This window comes from Procambarus clarkii, unplaced genomic scaffold (genome assembly GCF_040958095.1).
Source record: "Procambarus clarkii isolate CNS0578487 unplaced genomic scaffold, FALCON_Pclarkii_2.0 HiC_scaffold_165, whole genome shotgun sequence".
Lineage (NCBI taxonomy): Eukaryota > Metazoa > Arthropoda > Malacostraca > Decapoda > Cambaridae > Procambarus > Procambarus clarkii.
Genome location: NW_027189198.1, coordinates 685,426 through 703,625, shown reverse-complemented (window position 1 = coordinate 703,625; position 18,200 = coordinate 685,426). Strand labels below are relative to the sequence as shown.

At 41.3% G+C, this 18,200-nt stretch overlaps 1 long non-coding RNA gene across 1 annotated transcript in view; it reads left to right on the top strand.

Moving 5' to 3' along the window:
- Positions 1-469: 469 nt before the first annotated feature.
- Positions 470-18,200, top strand: part of LOC138361066 (uncharacterized) — a 122,652-nt gene continuing 104,921 nt past the window's right edge. The window contains exons 1-3 of the long non-coding RNA XR_011226772.1: positions 470-602; positions 3,437-3,479; positions 17,356-17,398. This is a non-coding gene — a long non-coding RNA (uncharacterized lncRNA). The remainder of the gene's footprint in view (positions 603-3,436; positions 3,480-17,355; positions 17,399-18,200) is intronic.

The window sequence follows — 18,200 nt, the reverse complement described above, 5'->3', positions numbered from 1 at the left end:
GGATTGAGCTACATCTCCAAATGTATATTTGCCAGATAATTTGGCACTAAAAACAAAGAGCATATATTATTGTTTAGACTAAATCCGCTACTCATTACTTTCCTGAAGTTGTCGTATATACACTACAAAATCTGCGTGTAAATCACAAGACAATTAACACGTGATGAAAATGGTGACGACAGTGTCAGACCACGAAGGAAGAATTGAAACAGGAATTTCCTTAAGTATTTTCGTAATTAATAATACATCTAAAGAAGGGTGTTTCAATTCTTCCTTCGAGGTCTGACATTGTCACTACAGTGTTGAATGTATTTAAACGTTGCAACAATGAATAATGAGAACAATCATTATATGGATGGCGTAATAACAGGGGAGCATTAGCCCCTCTGGTGGTCAGATGCTTAACTGTATTAGAGGTTGACAGTTTAGATATTATAGTGAAGTAAGGGTGAGTGGCGCGTCTGGGAGTCCTGCTTCTTAACGTGTGGCTCATTTGTCGACCAGCCGCCGCCTGGCAAGTGTCACGTTGATTACCAGTGAGCAAAAAATAAATGTGTTACAGATATCATTACTCAATCATAATATAGAAAGAATTGTTCGGGGTGTGTACTTCATGTTGTTATTCGTTATTATTTTGTATATTTTATGTATTTAGACAAAATATAGAGGAGATTGTCAGGTGGCAGCCATAGGTGTACCCGCTAGTTAAGTCATTAGGGCGCTTGTGGTGGCCTTAATAGCCATGCCAGTAGCTAGCCAGCAATCTTAAGGTTATCTTGAGATGATTTCGGGGCTTAGCATCCCCCGCGGCCCTGTCCTCGACCAGGCCTTCTTTTTCTTACACATCCCCAGGAAACAGCCCATAGCAGCTGTCTAACTCCCAGGTACTTATTTACTGATAGGTATACAGGGTCATCAGGGTGAAAGAAAGTGTCCATTTGTTTCAGCCTCCACCGGGGATCGACCCCGGAACCTCAGGATTACGAATCCGGAGCACTCTCCACTCGGCTGTCAGGCCCCTTAAAACAACCCAAAGAGAAATCTTCTACATATTTTGATGAAAATCTGAATGAAACGAGAAATGTTGGCCACAGATTGTGTGAAGATGGTGGGGGGGGGGGGGATTGAGGGGGTGCAGGTTAGTACGATGAGCATGATTCAGAATGATGGAAGGAGAAGGGCTCCTATGATGAATTGACCTAAGGGCCACCATCTACAGTGGCCTCGACGGGGACAGGACGGCGGCACCTTGTCAAAGGTCAGCCTTCCTACTCCCTCCACCCTTATTTTATTGAGGATTTGTCTTGTGTATATTGTGAACAAGAGGAATGACTCGGCATTTACGACTTGAGTGGTTAAGCGGGTTCATGGGTTAATAATCCTATGGGGGAAACAACACATCTATTTTCTGTGTTACATTGTGGCTTGTTGAGCTTGAAGCTGTTGTCCAGCCTGTGTCAAATATGATATTTTAGAGAAGTGGTCTGTATTAATGACCTCCAACTTGGTCAGTATTACAAAGGCCTCGGCTGTTATTTATTTATTTATATAACTACAAGTTATATTGGGTTTCTGATCAACCCGTCCTCTTAAAACTAACGTCACTTTTGGCTGGTATGCGCGGCACTATGGCCAAATTTGGACGTAATTTGAAATGAAATCGACTCACAAAAGTGACGCACGGTTCCGTTTTCTGTTTGAGTCGTCCGGCTTACTCGGCCAGCTTAGAAGAGGATTCTTTCCATTAACATTTTTCATAACGTTTTGAAACTTTATGAGAATTTCCTGCCCACCTAACCTACCAGAGGACCCTTAACTTATTGTTGTTGAAAAAAAAGCCCAAATTTATTTTCATTTTGTTTTCATTTCCAAATTACGTCCATATTCGGCCTTACGGGTAAACGGCCAAAAGCGACGCTATTTTTAAGAGGACAGGTGACAAGGAGTACATAGCCCTGTGTGTTTACATTCTTGTAAAGCCACTAGTACGCATAGCACTTCGGCCAGGTCCTTAATTTAACAGATAATATTAAGTAGGTAATTTCTAGGAAAATTTATAGGCTAATCTATCTAAATCTATAACAATTTAAACTTTTATAGTGTTAGTCCTTCAAAGATTCGTGGTAGTGACAGTTGAACAAGTTCTGGCATGATTGTTGTTGCTGTCTTGAACTTTCTCCAAAGCTGAAAATCATTGATGTGTTTTTGAAGTGAGGTTTCCATATTAGGACACAGTAGGCCAGATGGGACCACAACAGAGACTCGTACAGTTGAATATTCAACGTTGTTCGTTTCAGTCAAAGATTCGTTTAACTATTCTTAAGGATTGTTTTCATATTAACTGTGAGTCCCAGATGTTCAATGGCTGGTACATCATAACTCCTAGGTAATATTGACTTAAATTTACCAGAGGGCCACCATTTCTCCATAGTGCCCTCTACGGCAACAGGAAGCCGGCGGCTTGTCAAAGGTTCCCCTATGGTTCCTGAGAATTTTGTCTATCTGTATTTTGAGCGCGCAAACTGCTGCATTATGACATTAAAGGTAGTGTGATAATATGCACAACGTGTTTTGTAGCTAAGGTAAAGGTGACTTGTAATGTTTAGCAACAAGTCACCCTAGATTGTTTAGTGTGTTGACGACGACGTTTCGGTCCTGGACCATTCTCAAGTCGACTTGAGAATGGTCCAGGATGGACCGAAACGTCGTCATCCCTTCACCTGCTAGTGTGTGGCCTGGTCAAACTACTTCAGCCACGTTATTGTGACTCATCGCCTGCACTTAGTGTGTTAACGACTAGGGCGATGGAGTGGTCATATCAGGATGGCAATTGTGCAAATAAATGTGGAAGATAATTGTTTCCATCTTGTTTACTCTGCGATATGAAATGGTTTCACCTGTAAATGGTCCTTTTTGACAATGTAATCACTAGGCTTCTAACGTTGGTTTGGTGCTCAGAGACCATATACTGTACTTAAGAGGTTTTAAGCATGTTATTTATATAATTTAGGCCAATAAACAGCTAAATAAATTAATAATACACAGTACGTTTATCTAAGATTAGCTAAAGGTTTGTTTTTAGTGGAAGACCCTAATAAGATAATGTGTTTCTATGTAACTTTAAAAGAACATTGATGCTTAACCATAGCCTCATGAGTCGGAGACAAAAATGTACTCCGTTAGGCTATTGCAGTCTTATCAGTCTTGCCTACTCGCTATTGTTGATACAATCTTTAATTAATCTCCATTGCAATTTCACCTTTTCCAGTGATTGGTTCCAGTGTTCTTGAAATTCATAATTGTATTTTCCTACTCGATTGTATTTGAAATAAACTGTTTATACTTACCCTGGTGCTACATAGCCTTCCCGGTTTGGTGCCTTATTTTAATAATTACTTATACTTGCCCTTAATATATGTAAAAAATATTTTTTCAGGAGTGTGGCACGTGTGGACAAGTGTTGGATCAGAGGAGTCAAGGTAAAGTGCTTATTTAACAACTAGTTCTGGGGAGGAGCGGGTGGAACTAGATGGACGTAGTCAACTTCACATTCTTGTTACACTAACACTGGTTTGTGCCTCGGAGAGGCTGCAGGATCCAATATGTTCAGTAGATCTTCGGTTTCAACTCCTTTTGACCATGTCGTAGCTCAGTCGATTACGGCAGCGTCTGGGATGCTCTCGGACGCAGGTTCGAATCCTCGTCCCGGCCCTTGTGGATTTGTACACTCTTGTTAGCAGGCTGAGAGCTTTTCTTTCCCATAGATTTATTTATAGAAGAGTTAGCAATAAGTCGGCTGGGTTTATTAACGTATTGTTTTTAGGCCCCATTTACATTATGCCGTTCAGTTTTGGTCGCCATACACATAATGAATGGACATAATTCACTAGAACACGTCAGTTAGGATGACAAAGTTAATCCCGCAAATTAGAAAGCTTCCATATGAAGAGATGTTGGAAAAACCTTAACGTGACATGATTGAAGTGTACAAGTGGATGAATGGGCATAACAAGGGAGTTATTGATAAGGCTTTAAATGAAGATAAGTTTAGATTTAGGAAATACCTGGGTAAATACTGGTTTGGTAACTGGGTTGTGGATTTGCGGAACCAATTACTGGATCATGTGCAGACGACGAGTCACAATAATACCTGCGTTCACAGTTCATCCTCGTCGCCAATGTGGTGTTTGTGTGTTACTGAGGAAGTCTTGGTTGTAGGGTTGATGTAAAGTCATGACTTGGTTACTGACTTTAATACTTAATATGATTACATGACTAGTAGCTACCAAGCTTGGCGGGCGTCCTGTACGCTCTCTTGTTTACCTCCCCTCTCTGGCGTCCCAGCCGCCGCACATAGAAAACGGATGGTACCATTTTCTGTGAACATGACAAGCCCCAGGCGAGGTGTGGAAAGAAAGTCCAGCCAGGGGCGTTCAATCTGTGCGCCAAGATGGCCGACCTTCGGGCGGGAATCTCCTCCACAACCAAATCTTTTATTGAGGAGTTGTTGCCAACCTACTTTTATCTGGCATGTATTATGCCAGTTTTCGCCTCGCATAATTTTTTCTCATTTGGAAATACAATATTATCTTCACTATAAATTACTACTATAGTGTGTCATTTCTGCTCACACTCATCTCTAAATAAAATGATTACAAATATTTCCAAAGACATAAACTGCCTCATCCAGCCCGCCTCTTCCCTCATTCCAAATCCAAAAACCCTCCAACTCCAACTCCAAGAGGAATTTCAAACTGCGAATACGTGCAGAGAACCAGAATTTGGCTCCAAAATATGGCTCAGGCCTCGAAATTGAGATGTTTGGGATATTTTGAAAACTGCAGGGGAGTTTGTGCAAAATGTGACACACTGCTGCTTTCAGGACTTGGCATATGTTGTGTATAAAAAGTCGTAATTTCAAACTGCGAATAAGTGCAGAGAGCCAGAATTTGGCTCCAAAGTATGGCTCAGGCGTCGAAATTTGGATATTTGGGATATTTTGAAACCTGCAGGGGGGGGGGGGGGTTTGGGACAAATTTGACCAAACGCCGCTTTCAGTACTTGGTATATGTTGGGTATAAAAAAGTCGTAATTTCAAACTGCGAATACGTGCAGAGAGCCAGAATTTGGCTCCAAAATAAGTATCAGGCCTTAAAATTGGGATATTTGGGATATTTCGAAAACTGCAGGGGAGTTTGTGCGAAATGTGATTCACTGCCGCTTTCAGGACTTGGCATATGTTGGGTATAAAAAGTCGTAATTTCACACTGCGAATACGTGCAGAGAGCCAGAATTTGGCTCCAAAATAAGTATCAGGCCTTAAAATTGGGATATTTGGGATATTTCGAAAACTGCAGGGGAGTTTGCGCAAAATGTGACACACTGCCACTTTCAGTACTTGGTATATGTTGGGTATAAAAAAGTCGTAATTTCAAACTGCGAATACGTGCAGAGAGCCAGAATTTGGCTCCAAAATAAGTATCAGGCCTTAAAATTGGGATATTTGGGATATTTCGAAAACTGCAGGGGAGTTTGCGCATAATGTGACTCACTGCCACTTTCAGTACTTGGCAAATGTTGGGTATAAAACGTCGTAATATCAAACTGTGAATTCGTGCAGAGAGCCAAACGTTGGCTCCAAAATATGGCTCAGGTCTCGATATTGAGATGTTGGGATATTTTGAAAACTGCAGGGAGGTTTAGGACAAATGTGACCAAACGCCGCTTTCCGTACTTGGCATATGTTGGGTATAAAAAAGTCGCAATTTCAAACTGCGAATACGTGCAGAGAGCAAGAATTTGGCTCCAAAACATGGCTCAGGCCTCGAAATTGGGATATTTGGGATATTTTGAAAACTGCAGGGGAGTTTGTGCAAAATGTGACTCACTGCTGCTTTCAGTTCTTGGCATATGTTGGGTATAAAAAGTCGTTATTTCAAACTGCGAATACGTGCATAGAGCCAGAATTTGGCTCCAAAATAGTGCTCAGTCCTCGAAATTGGGATGTTTGGGATATTTTGAAAACCTCAGTGGGCTTTGGGACAAATATGACCAAACACCGCTTTCAGAACTTGGCATATGTTGGGTATAAAAAGTCGTAATTTCAAACTGCGAATACGTGCAGAGAGCCAGAACTTGGCTCCGAAATATAGCTCAGGCCTGAAAATTGGAATATTTGGGATATTTCGAAAACTGCAGGGGAGTTTGTGCGAAATGTGAATCACTGCCGCTTTCAGGACTTGGCATATGTTGGGTATAAAAAAGTCGTAATTTCAAACTGCGAATACGTGCAGGGAGCCAGAATTTGGCTCCAAAATATGGCTCAGGCATCGAAATTGGGATATTCGTAATTTCAAACTGCGAATATGTGCAGAGAGCCAGAATTTGGCTCCAAAATAGTAGCTCATGTCCTCGAAATTGTGATGTTTGGGATATTTTGAAAACTGCAGGGGAGTTTGTGCAAAATGTGACTTACTGCCGCTTTCAGGACTTGGCATATGTTGGGGAAAAAAGTCGTAATTTCAAACTTCGAATACATGCAGAGAGCCAGAATTAGGCTCCAAAATACGGCTCAGGCCTCAAAATTGGGATGTTTGGAATATTTTGAAAACTGCAGGGGGGGGTTTGGGACAAATGTGACCAAACTCCGCGTTCAGTACTTGGCATATGTTGGGTATAAAAAAGTCGTAATTTCAAACTGCGAATTCGTGCAGAGAGCCAGAATTTGGCTCCAAAATATGGCTCAGGCCTCAAAATTGGGATGTTTGGGATATTTTGAAAACTGCAGGGGGGGTTTTGGACAAATGTGACCAAACGCCGCGATCTGTACTTGGCATATGTTGGGAATAAAAAAGTCGTAATTTCAAACTGCGAATATGTGCAGAGAGCCAGAATTTGGCTCCAAAATATGGCTCAGGCCTCGAAATTGGGATGTTTGGGATATTTTGAAAAATGCCGGGTGGATTGAGACAAATGTGACCAATTGCCGCTTTCAGTACTTGGCATATGTTGGGTATAAAAAAGTGGTAATTTCAAACTGCGAATATGTGCAGAGAGCCAGAATTTGGCTCCAAAATATGGCTCAGGACTCGAAATTGGGATTTTTGGGATATTTTGAAAACTGCAGGGAGGTTTGGGACAAATTTGACCAAATGCCACTTTCAGTACTTGGCATATGTTGGGTATAAAAAGTCGTAATTTCAAACTTCGAATACGTGCAGAGAGCCAGAATTTGGCTCCAAAATATGGCTCAGGCCTCGAAATTGGGATATTTGGGATATTTCGAAAACTGCAGGGGAGTTTGTGCGAAATGTGACTCACTGCCGCTTTCAGTACTTGGCATATTTTGGGTATAAAAATCGTAATATCAAACTGCGAATACGTTCAGAGAGCCAGAATTTAGCTCCAAAACATGGCTCAGGCCTCGATATTGTGATGTTTGGGATATTTTGAAAACTGCAGGGAGGTTATGGACAAATGTAACCAAACGCCGCTTTCAGTACTTGGCATATGTTGGGTATAAAAAAATCTTATTTTCAAACTGCGAATACGTGCAGAGAGCCAGAATTTGGCTCCAAAATATAGCTCAGGCCTCAAAATTAGGATATTTGAGATATTTCGAAAACTGCAGGGGAGCTTGTGCGAAATGTGACTCACTGCCGCTTTCAGTACTTGGCATATGTTGGGTATAAAATGCCGTAATTTCAAACCGCGAATACGTGCATAGGGCCAGAATTTGGCTCCAAAATATGGCTCAGGCCTCGAAATTGGGATGTTTGGAATATTTTGAAAACTGCAGGGGGGTTTTGGACAAATATGACCAAACGCCGCGTTCAGTACTTGGCATATGTTGGGTATAAATAAGTCGTAATTTCAAACTGCGAATACGTGCAGAGAGCCAGAATTAGGCTCCAAAATACGGCTCAGGCCTCGAAATTGGATGCTTGGGATATTTTGAAAACTGCAGGGGGGGTTTTTGGACAAATGTTTCCAAATGCCACTTTCAGTACTTGGCATATGTTGGGTATAAAAAGTCGTAATTTCAAACTTCGAATACGCGCAGAGAGCCAGAATTTGGCTCCAAATATAGCTCAGGCCTCAAAATTGGGATGTTTGGGATATTTTTGAAAACTGCAGGGGGGGTTTTGGACAAATGTGACCAAACGCCGCGTTCAGTACTTGGCATAAGTTGGGTATAAAAAGTCGTAATTTCAAACTTCGAATACGTGCAGAGAGCCAGAATTTGGCTCCAAAATATGGCTCAGGCCTCGAAATTGGGATGTTTGGGATATTTTGAAAACTGCAGGGAGGTTTGGGACAAATTTGACCAAATGCCACTTTCAGTACTTGGCATAAGTTGGGTATAAAAAGTCGTAATTTCAAACTTTGAATACGCGCAGGAGAGCCAAAATTTGGCTCCAAAATATTGCTCAGGCCTCTAAATTGGGATATTTGAGATATTTCGAAAACTGCAGGGGAGCTTGTGCGAAATGTGACTCACTGCCACTTTCAGGACTTGGCATATGTTGGGTATAAAATGCCGTAATTTCAAACCGCGAATACGTGCATAGAGCCAGAATTTGGCTCCAAAATATGGCTAAGGCCTCGAAATTGGGATGTTTGGGATATTTTGAAAACTGCAGGGGGGTTTGGGACAGATGTAACCAAACGCCGCTTTCATTACTTGGCATATGTTGGGTATAAAATAGTCGTAATTTCAAACGGCGAATACGTGCAGAAAGCCAGAATTTGGCTCCAAAATATAGCTCAGGCCTCGAAATTGGGATATTTGGGATATTTCGAAAACTGCAGGGGAGTTTGTCCAAAATGTGACTCACTGCCGCTATCAGGACTTGGCATATGTTGGGAATAAAAAGTCGTTATTTCAAACTGCGTATACGTGCATAGAGCCAAAATTTGGCTCCAAAATACGGCTCAGGCCTCTAAATTGGGATGTTTAGGATATTTTGAAAACTGCAGTGGGGTTTGGGACAAATGTCACCAAACGCCGCTTTCAGTAATTCGCATATGTTGGGTATAAAAAAGTCGTAATTTCAAACTGAGAATACGTGCAGAGAGCCAGAATTTGGCTCCAAAATATGGCTCAGGCCTCGAAATTGGGATGTTTGGGATATTTTGAAAACTGCAGGGGGGTTTGGGATATATGTGACCAAACGCCGCTTTCATTACTAGGCACATGTTGGCTATAAAAAAGTCGTAATTTCAAACGGCGAATACGTGCGTAGAGCCAGAATTTGGCTCCAAAATATAGCTCAGGCCTCGAAATTGGGATATTTGGGATGTTTCCAAAACTGCAGGGGAGTTTGTGCAAAATGTGACTCACTGCCGCTATCAGGACTTGGCATATGCTGGGTATAAAAAGTCGTAATTTCAAACTGCGTATACGTGCATAGAGCCAGAATTTGGCTCCAAAATACGGCTCAGGCCTCGAAATTGGGATGTTTAGGATATTTTGAAAACTGCAGGAGGGTATGGGACAAATGTCACCAAACGCCGCTTTCAGTAATTGGCATATGTCAACCCGTTCTCGCAAATTCGTAAAGTCAATATTGACTTATCAACTACGTGCATAGGTGATATACTAAACATAATAGATACCCCTAAAAAGATTCATAGAAAACACCGACCTTACCTAACCTTGTTAGTATCTTAAGATAAGCATCTTATTGCTTCGTAATTACAATTATTACTTAACCTATACCTATTATAAGGTTAGGTAATAATTGTAATTACGAAGCAATAAGATGCTTATCTTAAGATACTAACAAGGTTAGGTAAGGTCGGTGTTTTCTATGAATCTTTTTAAGGGTATCTATTATGTTAAGTATGTCACCTATGCACATATTTAATAAGTCAATATTGACTTATTAAATTTGCGAGAACGGGTTGCATATGTTGGGTATAAAAAATTCGCAATTTCAAACTACGAATACGTGCAGAGAGCCAGAATTTGGCTCCAAAATATGGCTCAGGCCTCGAAATTGGGATGTTTGGGATATTTTGAAAACTGCTGGGAGGTTTGGGACAAATGTGACCAAATGCCGCTTTCAGTACTTGGTATATGTTGGGTATAAAAAGTCGTAATTTCAAACTGCGAATACGTGCAGAGAGCCAGAATTTGGCTCCAAAATATGGCTCAGGCCTCTTAATTGGGTTATTTGGGATATTTCGAAAACTGCAGGGGAGTTTGTGCAAAATGTCACTCACTGCCGCTTTCAGGACTTGGCATATGTTGGGTATAAAAAGTCGTAATTTCAAACTGCGAATACGTGCATAGAGCCAGAATATGGCTCCAAAATACGGCTCAGGCCTCGAAATTGGGATGTTTGGGATATTTTGAAAACTGCAGGGGGGTTTTGGAAAAATATGACCAAACGCCGCTTTCAGAACTTGGCATATGTTGGGTATAAAAAGTCGTAATTTCAAACTGCGAATACGTGCAAAGAGCTTGTATTTGGCTCCAAAATATGGCTCAGGCCTCGAAATTGGGATGTTTGGGATATTTTGTAAACTGTAGGGAGGTTTGGGACAGATGTAACCAAACGCCGCTTTCAGTACTTGGCATATGTTGGGTATAAAAAGTCGTAATTTCAAACTGTGAATATGTGCAGAGATCCACAATTTGGCTGTATAATATGGCTCAGGCCTCGAAATTAGGATATTTGAGATATTTTGAAAACTGCAGGGAGGTTTGGGACAAATGTGACCAAACATCGCTTTCAGTACTTGGAATGTGTTGGGTATATAAAGTCGTAATTTCAAACTGCGAATACGTGCAGAGAGCGAGAATTTGGCTCCACAATATGGCTCAGGCCTCGAAATTGGGATGTTTGGGATATTTTGAAAACTGCAGGGGGGTTTCGGACATGTGTGTCCAAACGGCGCTTTCATTACTTGGCATATGTTGGGTATAAAATAGTCGTAATTTCAAACTGAGAATACGTGCAGAGAGCCAGAATTTGGCTCCAAAATATAGCTCAGGCCTCGAAATTGGGATATTTGGGATATTTCGAAAACTGCAGGGGAGTTTGTCCAAAATGTGACTCACTGCCGCTATCAGGACTTTGCATATGCTGGGTATAAAAAGTCGTAATTTCAAACTGCGTATACGTGCATAGAGCCAGAATTTGGCTCCAAAATACGGCTCAGGCCTCTAAATTGGGATGTTTAGGATATTTTGAAAACTGCAGTGGGGTTTGGGACAAATGTCACCAAACGCCGCTTTCAGTACTTCGCATATGTTGGGTATAAAAAAGTCGTAATTTCAAACTGAAAATACGTGCAGAGAGCCAGAATTTGGCTCCAAAATATAGCTCAGGCCTCGAAATTTTGATATTTGGGATGTTTCCAAAACTGCAGGGGAGTTTGTGCAAAATGTGACTCACTGCCGCTATCCGGACTTGGCATATGCTGGGTATAAAAAGTCGTAATTTCAAACTGCGTATACGTGCATAGAGCCAGAATTTGGCTCCAAAATACGGCTCAGGCCTCGAAATTGGGATGTTTAGGATATTTTGAAAACTGCAGGAGGGTTTGGGACAAATGTCACCAAACGCCGCTTTCAGTACTTTGCATATGTTGGGTATAAAAAAGTCGCAATTTCAAACTACGAATACGTGCAGAGAGCTAGAATTTGGCTCCAAAATATGGCTCAGGCCTCGAAATTGGGATGTTTGGGATATTTTGAAAACTGCAAGAAGGATTGAGACAAATGTGACCAAACGCCGCTTTCAGTACTTGGTATATGTTGGGTATAAAAAAGTCGTAATTTCAATCTGCGAATACGTGCATAGAGCCAGAATTTGGCTCAAAAATATGGCTCAGGCCTCGAAATTGGGATGTTTGGGATATTTTGAAAACTGCGGGGAGGTTTGGGACAAATGTCACCAATCGCCGCTTTCAGTACTTGGCATATGTTGGGTATATAAAGTCGTAATTTCAAACGTCGAATACGTGCAGAGAGCCAGAATTTGGCTCCAAAATATAGCTCAGGCCTCGAAATTGGGATATTTGGGATGTTTCCAAAACTGCAGGGGAGTTTGTGCAAAATGTGACTCACTGCCGCTATCAAGACTTGGCATATGCTGGGTATAAAAAGTCGTAATTTCAAACTGCGTATACGTGCATAGAGCCAGAATTTGGCTCGAAAATACGGCTCAGGCCTCGAAATTGGGATGTTTAGGATATTTTGAAAACTGCAGGGAGGTTTGGGTCAAATGTCACCAAACGCCGCTTTCAGTACTTCGCATATGTTGGGTATAAAAAAGTCGTAATTTAAAACTGCGAATACGTGCAGAGAGCCAGAATTTGGCTCCAAAATATGGCTCAGGCCTCGAAATTGGAATATTTCGGATATTTTGAAAGCTGCAGGGGAGTTTGTGCAAAATATGACTCACTGCCGCTTTCAGTACTTGGCATATGTTGGGTATAAAAAGTCGTAATTTCACACTGCGAATACGTGCAGAGAGCCAGAATTTGGCTCGAAAGTATGGCTCAGGCCTCAAAATTGAGATGTTTGGGATATTTTGAAAACTGTAGTGGGGATTGGGACAAATGTGACCAACCGCCGCTTTCAGAACTTGGCATATGTTGGGTATAAAAAAGTGATGTGGAAAGCATGGGGGATTTTTTTTATATTGCAGAATGGTGACTGGGGCTAGTGCGTGATGCTTTCCTACTAATCCAGACCCACTCAGATGCACCTGCTATATTTAGATCAACAACACTGCTGATCTATGATTCATCCAGTGTCTAATGTCACTTAGTGGAGAGATTTAGCAAGAGGTCAGCAGCAGATCAACTTTTTCTAAATACCATGTTGGCGATCACAGCAAACAATGAGGGTGAAAAAAAGTTCATTTGCTGAGAGATTGTAATTCAGTAGAACTCCATTCACACTGACTGATGCCAAAATCTAGTACATCCATATCAGCCTGGATAGCTCCAGGGAGCCTCTGGCTCTCGCCATGTAAATGATGTTTCATTACATTCATTTTTTTTTTTACCCTGTCTGTAAGACATCGTTTTCTACAGATAAAATAATAACTATTTGGTATTTTTGAACATCATTCTCATAAATTTCTGCTCTGTTTAATTGAAGCCTTTTTATTTCTGCCATCCAACTATTATGAAGCTAAATGAGCTACGTAACAGCAATCCACGATTAGCAGAACTCACTACCAAACAGGTCAGTAGGAGGGATGAAGTTTGATGCAAATGACAGATAAGGACACACTTTAAAAGGATTCAGTATAAGTAGACAAATAAACACACAATTTAACAGGAGCATCTCTAAGCAGTAGCGTATATACTAAGCCTACAAACATAGGATTATGCCTAAACAGTAGGAGTGAGTGCTTCCAAAGACACAAAGCCAGTGTTCTAAACACTTATATTCGTCGAGCCCTTACCCACTGCTCAGAATGGAGCAACGTGAGTACGGAGTTTGAAAGTTAACTGAAGTGTTGGTGAACAATGGATATAGCAACAAAGAAATAAACGCGACAGAAGATACCTGGTTGATACCTGGTACCTGGTTGATGGGGTTCTGGGAGTTCTTCTACTCCCCAAGCCCGGCCCGAGGCCAGGCTCGACTTGTGAGAGTTTGGTCCACCAGGCTGTTGCTTGGAGCGGCCCGTAGGCCCACATACCCACCACAGCCCGGTTGGTCCGGCACTCCTTGGAGGAATAAATCTAGTTTCCTCTTGAAAATGTCCACGGTTGTTCCGGCAATATTTCTTATGCTTGCTGGGAGGACGTTGAACAACCGCGGACATGATGACACCTGGACCAGGTACAATCCTGAACCTAGAACAGAAACCACAACACCTCCAATAATATTATATTACAAATCGGATTTGGAAGGAAGGATTGGGCTACAGGAAGGATTGGTCAACAAGAAGGATTGGGCTACAGGAAAGATTGGGCTACAGGAAGGATTGAGCTACAGGAAGGATTGGTCTACAGGAAGGATTGGGCTACAAGAAGGATTGGGCTACAGGAAAGATTGGGCTACAGGAAGGATTGAGCTTCATCTCCAAATGTATATTTGCCAGATAATTTGGCACTAAAAACAAAACGCATATATTATTGTTTAGACTAAATCCGCTACTCATTACTTTCCTGAAGTTGTCGTATATACACTACAAAATCTGCGTGTAAATCACGAAAATTAACACGTGATGAAAATGTGACGATAGTGTCAGACCACGAAGGAAGAATTGAAACAGGAATTTCCTTAAGTATTTTCGTATTTAATAATACATCTTCAGAAGGGTGTTTCAATTCTTCCTTCGAGGTCTGACACAGTCACTACAGAACATGAATGTATTTCAAATCAAATCAAATGTTTATTTAGGTAAGGTACATACATACAAGAGATTTTACAAAGAGTGATGGATTTATAGATAGGGCTAGTACATACAATGCCTAAAGCCACTATTACGCAAAGCGTTTCGGGCATGAAACGTTGCAACAATGAATAATGAGAGCAATTATTATATGGATGGCGTAATAACAGGGGAACATTAGCGCCTCTGGTGGTCAGATGCTTAACTGTATTAGAGGTTGACAGTTTAGATATTATAGTGAAGTAAGGGTGAGTGGCGCGTCTGGGAGTCCCACTTCTTAACGTGTGGCTCAGTTGTCGACCAGCCGCCGCCTGGCAAGGGTCACGTTGATTACCAGTGTGCAAAAAATAAATGTGTTACAGATATCATTAATCAATCATAATAAAGAAAGCATTGTTCGAGGTGTGTACTTCATGTTGTTATTCGTTATTATTTTGTATATTTTATGTATTTAGACAAAATATAGAGGAGATTGTCAGGTGGCAGCCATAGGTGTTACCCGCTAGTTAAGTCATTAGGGCGCTTGTGGTGGCCTTAATAGCCATGCCAGTAGTTAGCCAGCAATCTTAAGGTTATCTTGAGATGATTTCGGGGCTTAGCGTCCCCGCGGCCCGGTCCTCGACCAGGCCTTCTTTTTCTTACACATCCCCAGGAAGCAGCCCATAGCAGCTGTCTAACTCCCAGGTACTTATTTACTGATAGGTAAACAGGGTCATCTGGGTGAAAGAAAGTGCCCATTTGTTTCAGTCTACACCGGGGATCGAACCCGGAACCTCAGGATTACGAATCCGAAGCGCTGTCCACTCGGCTGTCAGGCCCCTTAAAACAACCCAAAGAGAAATCTTCGACATATTTTGATGAAAATCTGAATGAAACGAGAAATTTTGGCCACAGATTGTGTGACGATGGTGGGGGGGGGGGGATTGAGGGGGTGCAGGTTAGTACGATGAGCATGATTCAGGATGATGGAAGGAGAAGGGCTCCTATGATGAATTGACCTAAGGGCCACCATCTACAGTGGCCTCGACGGGGACAGGATGGCGGCACCTTGTCAAAGGTCAGCCTTCCTACTCCCTCCACCCTTATTTTATTGAGGATTTGTCTTGTGTATATTGTGAACAAGAGGAATGACTCTGCATTTACGACTTGAGTGGTTAAGCGGGTTCATGGGTTAATCCCCCCTATGGGGGAAACAACACATCTATTTTCTGTGTTACATTGTGGCTTGTTGAGCTTGAAGCTGTTGTCCAGCCTGTCTGTGTCAAATATGACATTTTAGAGAAGTGGTCTGTATTAATAGCCTCCAATTTGGTCAGTATTATAATTTTTTTTTTTAATTTGTAATACTGACAAAGTTGGAGGTTATAAATACAAAGCACTTCTCTAAAAGACTTTACAAAGTATAAAGCAATGCATTAAAATAGTATTACAAAGGCCTCGGCTGTTATTCATTTATTTATATATCTATAAGAAGTTACATTGGGTTTCTGAGAGTACATGGCATGATGTGTTTACATTCTTGTAAAGCCACTAGTACGCATAGCGCTTCGGGCAGGGCCTTAATCTAACAGATAATATTAAGTAGGTAATTTCTAGCAAAATTTATAGGCTAATCTATCAAAATCTATAACAATTTAAACATTTATAGTGTTAGTCCTTCAAAGATTCGTGGTAGTGACAGTTGAACAAGTTCTGGCATGATTGTTGTTGCTGTCTTGAACTTTCTCCAAAGCGGAAAATCATTGATGTGTTTTTGAAGTGAAGTTTCCATATTAGGACACAGTAGGCCAGATGGGACCACAACAGAGACTCGTACAGTTCAATATTCAATGTTGTTCGTTTAAGTCAATGATTCGTTTAACTATTCTTAAGGATTGTTTTCATATTAACTGTGAGTCCCAGATGTTCAATGGCTGGTACATCATAACTCCTAGGTAATATTGACTTAAATTTACCAGAGGGCCACCATTTCTCCATAGTGCCCTCTACGGCAACAGGAAGCCGGCGGCTTGTCAAAGGTTCCCCTACGGTTCCTGAGGAGTTTGTCTATCTGTATTTTAAGGGCGCAAACTGCTGCATTATGACATTAAAGGTAGTTTGATAATATGCACAACGTGTCTTGTAGCTAAGGTAATGGTGACTTGTAATGTTTAGCAACAAGTCGCCCTAGATTGTTTAGTGTGTTGACGACGACATTTCGATCCTGGACCATTCTCAAGTCGACTTGTGAATGGTCCAGGACGGACCGAAACGTCGTCATCCCTTCACCTGCTAGTGTGTGGTCTGGTCAAACTACTTCAGCCACGTTATTGTGACTCATCGCCTGCACTTAGTATGTTAACGACTGGGGCGATGGAGTGGTCATATCAGGATGGCAATTGTGCAAATAAGTGTGGAAGATAATTGTTTCCATCTTGTTTACTCTGCGATATGAAATGGTTTCACCTGTAAATGGTAATTTTTAACAATGTAATCACTAGGCTTCTAACGTTGGTTTGGTGCTCAGAGACCATATTCTGTACTTAAGAGGTTTTAAGCATGTTATTAATATAATTTAGGCCAATAAACAGCTAAATAAATTAATAATACACAGTACGTTTATCTAAGGTTAGCAAAAGGTTTGTTTTTAGTGGAAGACCCTAATAAGATAATGTGTTTCTATGTAACTTTAAAAGAACATTGATGCTTAACCATAGCCTCATGAGTCAGAGACAAAAATGTACTCCGTTAGGCTATTGCAGTCTTATCAGTCTTGCCTACTCGCTATTGTTGATACAATCTGTTATTAATCTCCATTGCAATTACACCTTTTCCAGTGATTGGTTCCAGTGTTCTTGAAATTCATAATTGTATTTTCCTACTCGATTGTATTTGAAATAAACTTTATACTTACCCTGGTGCTACATAGCCTTCCCGGTTTGGTGCATTCTTTTGATAATTACTTACTTATACTTGCCCTAAATATATGTAAAAAATATTTTTTCAGGAGTGTGGCCCGTGTGGACAAGTGTTGGATCAGAGGAGTCAAGGTAAAGTGCTTATTTAACAACTAGTTCTGGGGAGGAGCGGGTGGAACTAGATGGACGTAGTCAACTTCACATTCTTGTTACACTAACACTGGTTTGTGCCTCGGAGAGGCTGCAGGATCCAGTAAGTTCAGTAGAACTTCGGTTTCAACTCCTTTTGACCATGTCGTAGCTCAGTCGATTACGGCAGCGTCTGGGATGCTCTCGGACGCAGGTTCGAATCCTCGTCCCGGCCCTTGTGGATTTGTACACTCTTGTTAGCAGGCTGAGAGCTTTTCTTTCCCATAGATTTATTTAAAGAAGAGTTAGCAATAAGTCGGCTGGGTTTATTAACGTATTGTTTTTAGGCCCCATTTACATTATGCCGTTCAGTTTTGGTCGCCATACTAAAGAATGGACATAATTCACTAGAACACGTCAGTTAGGATGACAAAGTTAATCCCGCAAATTAGAAAGCTTCCGTATGAAGAGATGTTGGAAAAACCTTAACGTGACATGATTGAAGTGTACAAGTAGATGAATGGGCATAACAAGGAAGCTATTGATAAGGCTTTAAATGAAGATAAGTTTAGATTTAGGAAATACCTGGGTAAATACTGGTTTGGTAACTGGGTTGTGGATTTGCGGAACAAATTACTGGATCATGTGCAGACGACGAGTCACAATAACGTGGCTGAAGTATGTTGACCAGACCACACACTAGAAGGTGAAGGGACAACGACGTTTCGGTCCGTCCTGGACCATTCTCAAGTCTATTGTGGATCATACTACTGGATCACTGGATCAGTTTCTTGACTTACGTTCT